The 10,727-nt window shown below is 42.1% G+C and overlaps 1 pseudogene across 1 annotated transcript in view; it reads right to left on the bottom strand.

Moving 5' to 3' along the window:
* LOC306875291 (NACHT, LRR and PYD domains-containing protein 3-like) overlaps window positions 1-10,727 on the bottom strand; it is an 87,123-nt pseudogene that overhangs the window by 16,726 nt on the left and 59,670 nt on the right. Inside the window, exon 12 of the transcript in view lies at window positions 6,447-6,620. The product of the transcript in view is annotated as an NACHT, LRR and PYD domains-containing protein 3-like (transcript). The remainder of the gene's footprint in view (window positions 1-6,446; window positions 6,621-10,727) is intronic.

Below are 10,727 nucleotides of genomic sequence, written 5' to 3'. Positions count from 1 at the left end.
ACTGATTCCTAAAGTTTTTCAGTCAAGAATAGTGAGTGATTTTTCTCTTTGTGTTTTGTTGTTTTGTTAACGTTAAATGAATAGTTCCCCCAAAAATAAATATTCTGTCATCTGTCTGTCAATTCTGTCATAATGTTTTATTTTTATACCATCATTTACTCAAAAGTTGTTTTAAACCTGAATGAGTTTCTTTCTTCTGCTGAACATAAATGCTATTTTGAAGAAGGTGGAAAACCAAACAGTTGCTGGTCCTCAGTGACTTCCACAGGATTTTTCTTTCCTGCTATCAAAGTCAATGTGGACCAGCAACTGTTTGGTTACCCTCATTCTTCAAAATATCTTATTCTGGGTTCAGCACAAGAAATTAATAGAGGTTTGGGACAACATGTGATTGAGTAAATAATGACAGAAATTAAATTTTAGGGTGAACTATCCCTTTAATGACAGTCGACAGCATGTTTAGTGTCCTGTCCCTTTAAGAGCTGCACGCATCTAATATACAGGCACGCATCTGTTTCTCTCTTAACTATTTACTTTCATTTTAGAGATAACCAACTGAGTCTGTATGTAAACCTTGTGTGTTTTGACAGTATTAGCGCAAAAAATAAGTTAGTTGAGTAATCAGGCGCTGTTAGAAAGGCTTTTTAGTGCGTGCTTCAGGTGTATGTGCTCAGAAAAAGCACACGTCAGACCAGCGCGCGAATGAAACATTTAACCAGCAAGGCTTGTGTGCAAATAATGTACTTTTGCGATCGTGAATAAGTGCAGTGTCCTGTCAGAGTAACTCTACTGCTGTATGTCGTGTTGTACAGTACATAGAGACGGAGGCACCAGAACTGTATTTGACATAATGTGTGCTGTAGCACGATACTACCATATTTCTTCAAAAGCAGATCGTGGAGACATTTTTATCGTCCATGATCTAAAATCGTCATATCGCACGCCCCTAAGCCCAGCCAATTCCAGCGGTCTCGCCACTGGGGCTGAAACTTTCTCTGCCTTTTCTTTTCGTATTCCCTTTCGCTTTCCCTCAATTCCTCTGGTGATTTTCTCTTCCTTGCCTTCTCTTTTTTACCCGGCGTTTGGCCGGGTGATGGGGGTTTCAGAAACATGTAGCCTAGCTTAATAGTAGCTATAGGTAGGTGCTGAGCAGCAGTGTGCAGTTTGCGCGCGTAACCGCGGGAGCGAGCAAGGCGGTGCAGACGTCACGGAGCGCATAAACCGCTGCATCTGTAACTGTCGGGATCACGTAACGTGTTAGCGGTGGTTACCGAGACGATTTAACAGAAATCAAAACACAGAACCACAGGTAATTAATGTGAAATTAGACTTTTTTTAATCGAGGCATTATTTTTACTGGCCCCACCGGGCTAGTGGTTGGAGCGATCTGGTGGCCCTGACGGTTTTAAAAGTACGTCCGGGCCACCGGGCCAATTATATTGTCGACCCCAGAAGTAACAATAATATTTGCAATAACATATCGATTTGTTGAATAATTAAGTAAATATACTTCCTTAATTTCCCTCTGTAAAGAAACCTCATTGCTGGCTACTCTCTGCTGTCTCAGACTACGTCATCTTAGCCCTTTATCGGCCTCCGTAGCTTCTCTAAAGGGAGCGGTGAGCGGGGGACTGAGCCGTTGCTTGCCATTCACAAACTCAACCGCTACATGCTGCTAAAATCTACACACTGCACCTTTAAGTCGGCCGCCTACTGCTTGATCAGAACAGAAAGTGTAGTTCTGGTCACTTCAGTACAACTTGCTAATCAGTGATAGACAGAAATCAAAAGGTCTCTGATGACGTGCTACTGCTCCATTCATCCATGAGCCTTTAGTCTGTTCTGTCCTGGACACAGATTTGAGGAAACATCAGCCTCCACATGATCTACTAGTCATTATGATTTCAGAAGAGCGAAGAATAAATAACAGTTTATTTGTCAGGTAAGAATGTATCATGTTAATTACATAATTAAAGAATAAGAATCCAATTCAGAGTCAGAGATAATAAATACATAACATCAATTGCTCAAAGATGAATCTAAGAGAGAGAGGTGCAAACCTGACAGAGGAAACAGTAGCATTTATGAGTGCTGTTTACTCTGATATAAATACTCTTAAATCAGATTAAAATCTGTATCTGTATGTTTCATTTTGTCTGACACTTATGTACTTTGTTGTTCATTGGTCTATAACGCTGCCTTCACGTGCAATCGGAAATGTCCTATTTCCCACTTATGAAGTCATGATTACGAGCTTGTTGTGTTCAAGTGCTTTAATGTCAGAAATAATAAAATGTAGCATCCCATTGGTTGACAATCATATAAACATTCACCGTGCTATACATGCAGTTTTCTGACAATTTCAGTCAAATACATGCTTATTTCACTGCTTATAAAACATAAAATATGCTTTGAATGATCGTTCATATCTAGCCTATAAATACAGTACTTAAGCGACCAGACAAAGGGATGTAGTTGTTGTGAGAACAGACAGCAGCAATGGTTGTCCCCTCCACCATGTTTAAAGATTATGACCCGCCCAACTCAGAAACTCTGGAATCAAAATTATTTCTGAATTTCCCAGTAAATATGACTTGAAAGGCCGTTCACATCCAATTTCCCGATTACTCCGATAGCATGTGAAGGAACAATAAGTGTATATCCCAGGGGTGCCCACACTTTTTTGAGCGGGGATCTCCTTTAAAAAAATAAATAGGCCTAAATAAAAAAAGCTGGTTGGGATGTATCTTTATATTGCATTAAGTTAAATTTTTATTTAAAAAAATAATAATGTTCAATAATGCCTGCATTTCCCTAAAGCAGTGGTCCTCAACCTTTTTTACTCCAAGACCCCCTCTTCTCCAAATCAATACTGCAAGCCCAAACTTTTCTATTCACTAAAACCTTCGTATTTTCATGTCATTTTTTTAAACAAAGCAAATTCAAGAACGATTTAAGCATCCCATGAACACACTTCACAAAAATGTCCCTTAAGTTGTATAGAATATCTACAAAGTATGTAAAAGTATGTATCTCTGAACTCAGCGATCTGAAGGCAGCTCGACACCATCAGTGAATATTTCCTCTGTCAGAACAAGCTGTTTGAGCGTCTGATGCCCGTATGTACATGAACACCACTGATCCTCACAAACTTCTCCAAAACACACGAGCATCCGTTATAAAACTCTGTGTATTCAACTAGGTGAATATCCTGAGCTGTGTTCAAGCAGAAATATGATATTATAGTGATCAGTGCACCGAGAGCACAAATACACACGGTTCGTTTGTGCATCAAATAACAGACACAACACACACCTAATGCACCATCCTGTATGTGACTGTAATCATCTTTACCTTGATGACAATCATCATCCATCAAAACTTTAGGCTACTAGTGTGACCCTGGCTTCTTTTATCCAGCCGAGATAAACATACATTAGTCTTGAGCACATTCAGTATAATCATTGTGTTTGATCATTTTGGCTGATACTTATGCTCATACAGAGTACTGTATGCTCATATAGTGTGACCCTGGCTTCTTTTATCCAGCCGAGAGCTGTATTGTGTATCATCTGCTCATCCAGAGGTTTTGAGCCGTTCAGTCTGTATTTCACACAGATGAGAAACGGTCTGCTGCTCCGAAACACAGAATATCACAGAATACCTAGAGAGGTGGTGCTTTTATTTATATATATATATATATTTACATTATTTAACATATTAGTCATAACATTAGTGAATATATTATATTTTAGTTTTAAGTTATCTCGCGCCCCCCGGCTGAGAACCACTGACCTAAAGCGTGATCTACCAGCATTGCCTTCACGATCGACCTGTTGGGCACCCCTGGTTTATACAAACATACATTAGTCTTGAGCACATTCAGTATAATCATTGTGTTTGATCATTTACATTTTGATTCTTAAACGCTCACCCAAAAATATAAAGTGTCATAATGTACTTCCCTGCATGTTGTTCCTGACCTGTATGACCTTCTTTCTTCTGTCAAACACAATAGATCATATTTTGGACATTGTTGACAACCAAAGTTTGGGTATCAATGCTTTCTATTGTGTGGACAAAAACATTTCTCTAAATATCTTCTCTTATGTTTCACAGAATAAAGTCACACTGTTTGGAAATGACTTGAAGATAATTAAAGTGAAGACAGTTTTAATTTTTGGGTGAACTATCGCTTTAAAGTAAGGTTAAATAATTAATATTAATAATTGAATCTATATAAGCACTTTTCTGGGTTTGTAATATGTGATACTCTAAATGAATTTGTAATATATTCTGTTCAGTTTGGGCTAGCTTATAACACTGTCATGCTACAATACTATCGTGCCTAATGTATAGATGTTGTGGAATATCTGCTCTGAATATCTTTGTGTTGTTTCTAATGCATTTCGCTCAGTGTGGGGTAGTTTCAACATAACTTGTTTACAAATATCTGTTCTTAGGTGTAAATGTTTTCTACGTGCTAGTATATGTCCGGTGGCTGGCGTTCGCAAATTTCCCGGGTGTAAATGTTTGAAAAGCTGTAAATACGCGTGGTTTACAGCCCATCAACAGATATTTGTCCGTGTAATTGGCCATCAGCAGATATAGACACACATTGTATCCATCAGTTGGCCATCGGTTTGCTTTGGATTTTGCTAACTTTTTTTAGGCATGTGGCTGCATCATGCTCACCTGCATCAGCACCTCGCAAAGGGAAACGCAGGTGTCGTTCAGGTTTCAGTGCGATCGAGAATCATACTGAGTAAGTGCACAGACATGATATTTTACAGATGTAATTGAGTTTACATCGTAAACATGTACTTGTGTGACACTACACAAACTGTTGTGATAATATATTACTACTAACTTCCTTTTTTTTTTTTTTTTTTTTTACAGATTTGCCAAGGAAAATATTCAAGCACCTGTTTCGAAGAGAGCCAAGGCAAACAAGCAAGTAATCTCCAGGCAGTCCACTCTGTCATGGAAAACAGAGACGGATGTTGATATGATTCCACAGACTCTGCGATTCCGGCCGGCACGGGAAACTGGAGCTCAACTGACGTCTGCTGACTCGCATTCTCCCATGAGTCTATATATGTCTCTTTTGCACTGTCTTTTGTAACACTACATAAAACTTAGAACATATACTTGGATTTACACATGAAACAACATGTATTTATGTGCAATACCATGTGAGTGAGTAGGTTACACATAGGTGGGTGAGTGGGCCTAACAAACCATCTGCCTTTTGTAATGCTCTCATCTTTCCTTATATATGTCCTTATGTATACTGGACACAATTACTTCTTCTTGCATTGTCCCGGTTTGCACTGTTTTGCCTTGAATGTCTCTTTAGCACAGTCTTCTGTACCCCTTCTTAAAACTTCTTAATTTTGTAAAGTATGTCAGTTGACTTATACTATGCGAGACATTTAGTTCCTAAACATAGAGCAATTACAATAAAATAGACTAAAATCTTGGAGCCCTCTGAAATTGTTTCTTCAGGTTGCCTCACAGCATTTCACCTTGCCTCAAAGTGACAGTCACACTGATGGGCCATTAGCAGCTTTAGGGGAGGGCCCTTTGTCTCTCAGGTGAAATCACTTAATATTCAAGACCATTACCACTCCCTCGCATATTGGCTTTCAATCACAAAACATGTCTTTAAACATTTAAATCAATATATTGTTTTCTGTGAATGAGTAAGCAGAATAATTTTCACATAATTGTGAAGTAAATATTCTAACCTACAAGAATGATTACACAAAAGTCTTATTCAGGACCATTTAGTGTGGCTTTTATGGCCTTATTTCAGCTACATTTATTTTTCCAAAACTTACAAACCACGCATAATATTTTTTTTCTAAGAAATGCAGACATGTACATCCATCTTGGTCACATAATATTGTAGCACAGTTTGTGCTGAATACAAAAAAAATTACATGTTGATCAATAGTATGTTATAAGAAGCTGAAATAAGCACAAATATCAGGGCATGTCAAAACATCTCAAGGGTCCCAAAATGACCTCAGACCCCAGAGGGTTAATTTTTGGACAGTTAGCAGTTGTTTAATTTCAACAGATAACAGACTGTTGCCACAATTGATCAAATTCAGTTAGCAGAAATCCAGTTGGGCCGATGGAGAAATGTAGATGTAATCAGTCACTAGAAAATTTGTTGGAGAGTTGAGGAGGCCTGCAATTTTTTACAGTGTAACCAAAGTTTGGGTATTATTGCTTTCCATTGTGTGGACAAAAACATTTCTCTAAATATCTTCTCTTATGTTCAGAGAAGACAGTCATGCTGTTTTGAAATTATTTGAAGATAATTAAAGTGACGACAGAGTTTTAATTTATGGGTGAACTATCGCTTTAACATGAAATGTTTTTGTTTGGCAGTATTTTCAGACAGTTTTTGTGTTTAATAATATAATAACACTTACTGTAGTTTCTGTAGTTTACAGCGTGGATCCTCCAGTAGAGCAGAGAGCAGCTTCACTCCTGAGTCTCCTGGATTATTACAGCTCAGATCCAGTTCAGTCAGGTGTGAGGGGTTTGATCTCAGAGCTGAACTCAGAGCAGCACAGCCTTCCTCTCCAATACTGCAGTTATACAGCCTGCAGAGAGTGAAGAACATGAATGATCTCTGGGATTGTGTTTCAGCTTTAGGGTGAGAGTGTGTTTGTATGAGCTCTGCTTTTCTCTCTCACACCAGGATCGGTGCTATAGAGATTTTATCTTGCCAGCAGCTGAGACATTAATTTAACTCACTCTACATGATTCCTGATTGTGATGCTGAACTAGTTCATCGTTTTCACTCCTCAAACCGTTTGTAGTACTATACAGGTGATAATGTTAAAATAAGAGTAACATTATAGTGTAACTATGATATATAAGTCTTGTAAGGATCACTAATCGGCTCAATGATGAAATCCAGCGGCGTGGATGAAGGTATAATGTGTGAAGGACTACTACTCGTGCTTTAATCTAACTCCAATTTGCAAGTGATCATTAAATTTAGAATGTGTTTCTAATTAGTAACTAATCACAGATATTGGTTAGTTTAAATGGAGATATTTGATTATTCTGTACATCCTATATTTTCAATTATTCATCCTATATTTTCAATTATTCATTCAAAAAAAAAAAAAAAAAAAAAAAAAAAAATTACTCAGAGGATGCAAGGTTAACCACAATATATATATATATATATATATATATATATATATATATATATATATATATATATATATATATATATATATATATTGTGCTTAATAGCCTGTTTATTAGCCTGTGTCTAATAACATATTTTGTTCCTTTAGATTCACAACACATTGCTATAACTCCTGCAGCAAACCGTAACAAGAGGAAAATACAACAGATTTATGCTAACGCTAGTTTGTCTTATGATTTATTTCTCTAGACTTGGGAAGTGATTAATAAAGAGGAATCTGTCTGTTCAGTTCATGATTGAGGTGTCAAATCAACCGGATCATTGAGGAGAGGAGTGCTGTATCTTTTCTAAGTAATCGGACCTACGATGTTCACACAGCGGACAAAAAAAATCAGGGAAAAAAATCCCATAGACTTACAATGACGGAATGTTCATGAATTTGAATCTCAACTGTAACTTTCACACACTCACACAGACAGGCACGCACACACACACACACACACAGACACACTCACACACTCTCTCTCAGTCACACACACTCTCTCTCACACACTCTCTCTCAGTCACACACACTCTCACACACACTCTCTCTCACACACACTCTCTCACACACACACTCTCTCACACACTCTCTCTCAGTCACACACACTCTCACACACACTCTCTCTCACACACTCTCTCTCAGTCACACACACTCTCTCTCACACACTCTCTCTCACACACACTCTCTCACACACACTCTCTCTCACACACTCTCTCTCACACACACACTCTCTCACACAGAGACACAGGCACACACAGACACAGGCACACACACACACACACACACACAGGCGCGCGCGCACACACACACACACACACACTAGTATTTGTAAATATTAAGCCGCATATTAAAACAGCAAAAAGTAATTCACAGAGACATTTAATGTAAATGGCAAGGAAATTATGATGGAAATGAATGCCGGCGCAGCCGTGAGTATCTTACAGTTTTTTACAATAATTTTTGCACTAATAACAGAACCTTCATGTCATTTTTCAAAACTCTAGACACAATTCACAACCGATGATCAAAATGCACATTTTTCAAAACACAACACTTTTTACAAATGCTTGGATAAAATACACGAGCCAAAGATCTTTTGTTCATTGAACTAAAATCACAGGTTCAAATTGACACAACTTAACATTAAAGTATTACTATTTCTCGCATAGTACAACTCGCACATTACATCTGAATTGAGTGTTTATTCATTTCATTGCAATGATCTAACCATCAACTGATACAGCTGCTCAAAGTGCAATTATGAACAACATTACGAAAGTGAAGCAACTGAGGACTGAGTATGTTCAGGTATGATCAGTTTCAAGATGCCTGTTGCTGGGAGAAAAGAAATCCCAAAAAATCTATATCATTGTTATCAGTATTTATTTTTCCTAGTCTTTTTAGAGGTTGATAGAGCTGGAAGCTGATGAAAACCATTCATATTTTTGGATGAGGCAGGCCATGACATGGATGAAAGGTTGAGAGCCCAGCGGTTGAGACGGGCCCAGACCGATGTTCGCTGGCGGCCTAACCACCCCACACTGAATGTGATTTTGAGGGGACCCAAAGCAAAATCAGTGCAATGGGCCCAAAACTCCTAGCGGCGGCACTGAGAGCAATCATGGTTTCAGGCCCATGCACAGTTTATCAGCTTGTATTTACCCCATATTCCCCTTTCCTTACTGTAACCCGACTGAGGAGTTTTTCTCCACATGGAGGTCAAAGGTTCACAATAGACCTCACAAACAAGTCCCTCTTCTCCAAGCCAAAGATGATATGTGCAATGATATCAAAGGAGACCGATGTTGTCAGTCCTTGTCTTGTGTTTCCCCTCCTCCCGTGCCCATATTTGGCCTTCCTGTTCCTGTCCTCGTTTGTCTTCATTAGTTTAATTAGTCCCTAGCCCTGTGTTTGATTAGTCCACACCTGTTCCTCGTTTTCCTAGTGTTTATAAGCCCTGTGTTCCCTAGCCCCTGGTTCCGGTCTATCGTCATAAACGTCATTGATGTTCGTCTCTCCCCAAGCTCCCCGTCTCCTTGTGTGTCTCTCCAAATAAATGTGATTATTGGAACTCCTACGTCTCCTCGCTCCTTGTGTCCCGAGAGGGAACGTGACAGAAGACCGGACCGACAACAACACTATGGCTGAAGACAGGCTTTGGTGTCTGCGGCAGGATGGTCGGGAGTTGGTAGAGTATGTTGAGGAGTTCCTTGAGCTTTCCAACGAGGTGAGCTGGATTGACGCCTCACTCGGTGTGTGTTTTCGGTTTGGGTTGGACAAGGATGTCATCAGCTGCGATATCCCCACGTCCAGTTTTTCTCTTATCGGGCTGATAAATTATGTCCTCAATGTACATGGCATTGATTTCGAAGTCGAAGAATGTCAAACTGATCTTCGTCCAACCCAACCCGAGAACAACCCGGCCTCACCAGCTCACCGCTCGCCAGGACCCTCCACATGCCCTGCCAAATGTTCCGGCCACCCAACTCTTCCCAGCACTGCTGCTGTCCTCAGCCCAGAGCACCCGCGCAACCCGGCGCTTCAAGAGCGCCCTCCTGAGTTCCCGCTGGTTCCGTCCAGCCCTCCTGAGTTCCCGCTGGTTCCGTCCAGCCCTCCTGAGTTCCCGCTGGTTCCGTCCAGCCCTCCTGAGTTCCCGCTGGTTCCGTCCAGCCCTCCTGAGTTCCCGCTGGTTCCGTCCAGCCCCGCGCTTCCAGAGCGCCCCCAAGTGTCCGCGCTTCCCGAGCGCCCCCCAGTGCCGGCTCCACGCACGTGCCCTCCAGTGCCGGCTCCACGCACGTGCCCTCCCGTGCCGGCTCCTCGCACGTGCCCTCCCGTGCCGGCTCCTCGCACGTGCCCTCCCGTGCCGGCTCCACGCACGTGCCCTCCTGCGTTTCCGCTGGTTCCATCCAGCCCCGCGCTTCCAGAGCGCCCCCAAGTGTCCGCGCTTCCCGAGCGCCCCCCAGTGCCGGCTCCTCGCACGTGCCCTCCCGTGCCGGCTCCTCGCACGTGCCCTCCCGTGCCGGCTCCACGCACGTGCCCTCCTGCGTGCCCTCCTGCGTTTCCGCTGGTTCCATCCAGCCCCGCGCTGCAAGAGCGCCCGACAGAGTCCGCGCTGCAAGAGCGCCCGACAGAGTCCGCGCTGCAAGAGCGCCCGACAGAGTCCGCGCTGCAAGAGCGCCCGACAGAGTCCGCGCTGCAAGAGCGCCCGACAGAGTCCGCGCTGCAAGAGCGCCCGACAGAGTCCGCGCTGCAAGAGCGCCCGACAGAGTCCGCTTCTCTGTGGCTCCCAGGGGGGAGCTTCCCCAAGAAAATTTTGGGGGGGGGTAAGAGGGTCACAGCCTGTGTGGCCGGGCCAAGGGCCAAGGCCACACGACCCGAAAAAAAAAGGCCGTGGCTTCCCGAGTCTCCAGATCCGCCATGGCCTCCCGAATCCCCTGACCCGCCCTGGCCTCCCGAGTCTCCTGACCCGCCCTGGCCTCCCGAGTCTCCTGACCCGCCCTGGCC

The sequence above is a fragment of the Barbus barbus genome (genome assembly GCF_936440315.1).
Source record: "Barbus barbus genome assembly, chromosome: 9".
Taxonomy (NCBI): domain Eukaryota; kingdom Metazoa; phylum Chordata; class Actinopteri; order Cypriniformes; family Cyprinidae; genus Barbus; species Barbus barbus.
The sequence above is the reverse complement of the archived record's forward strand: the minus strand, read 5'-3'. Positions and strand labels throughout refer to the sequence as shown.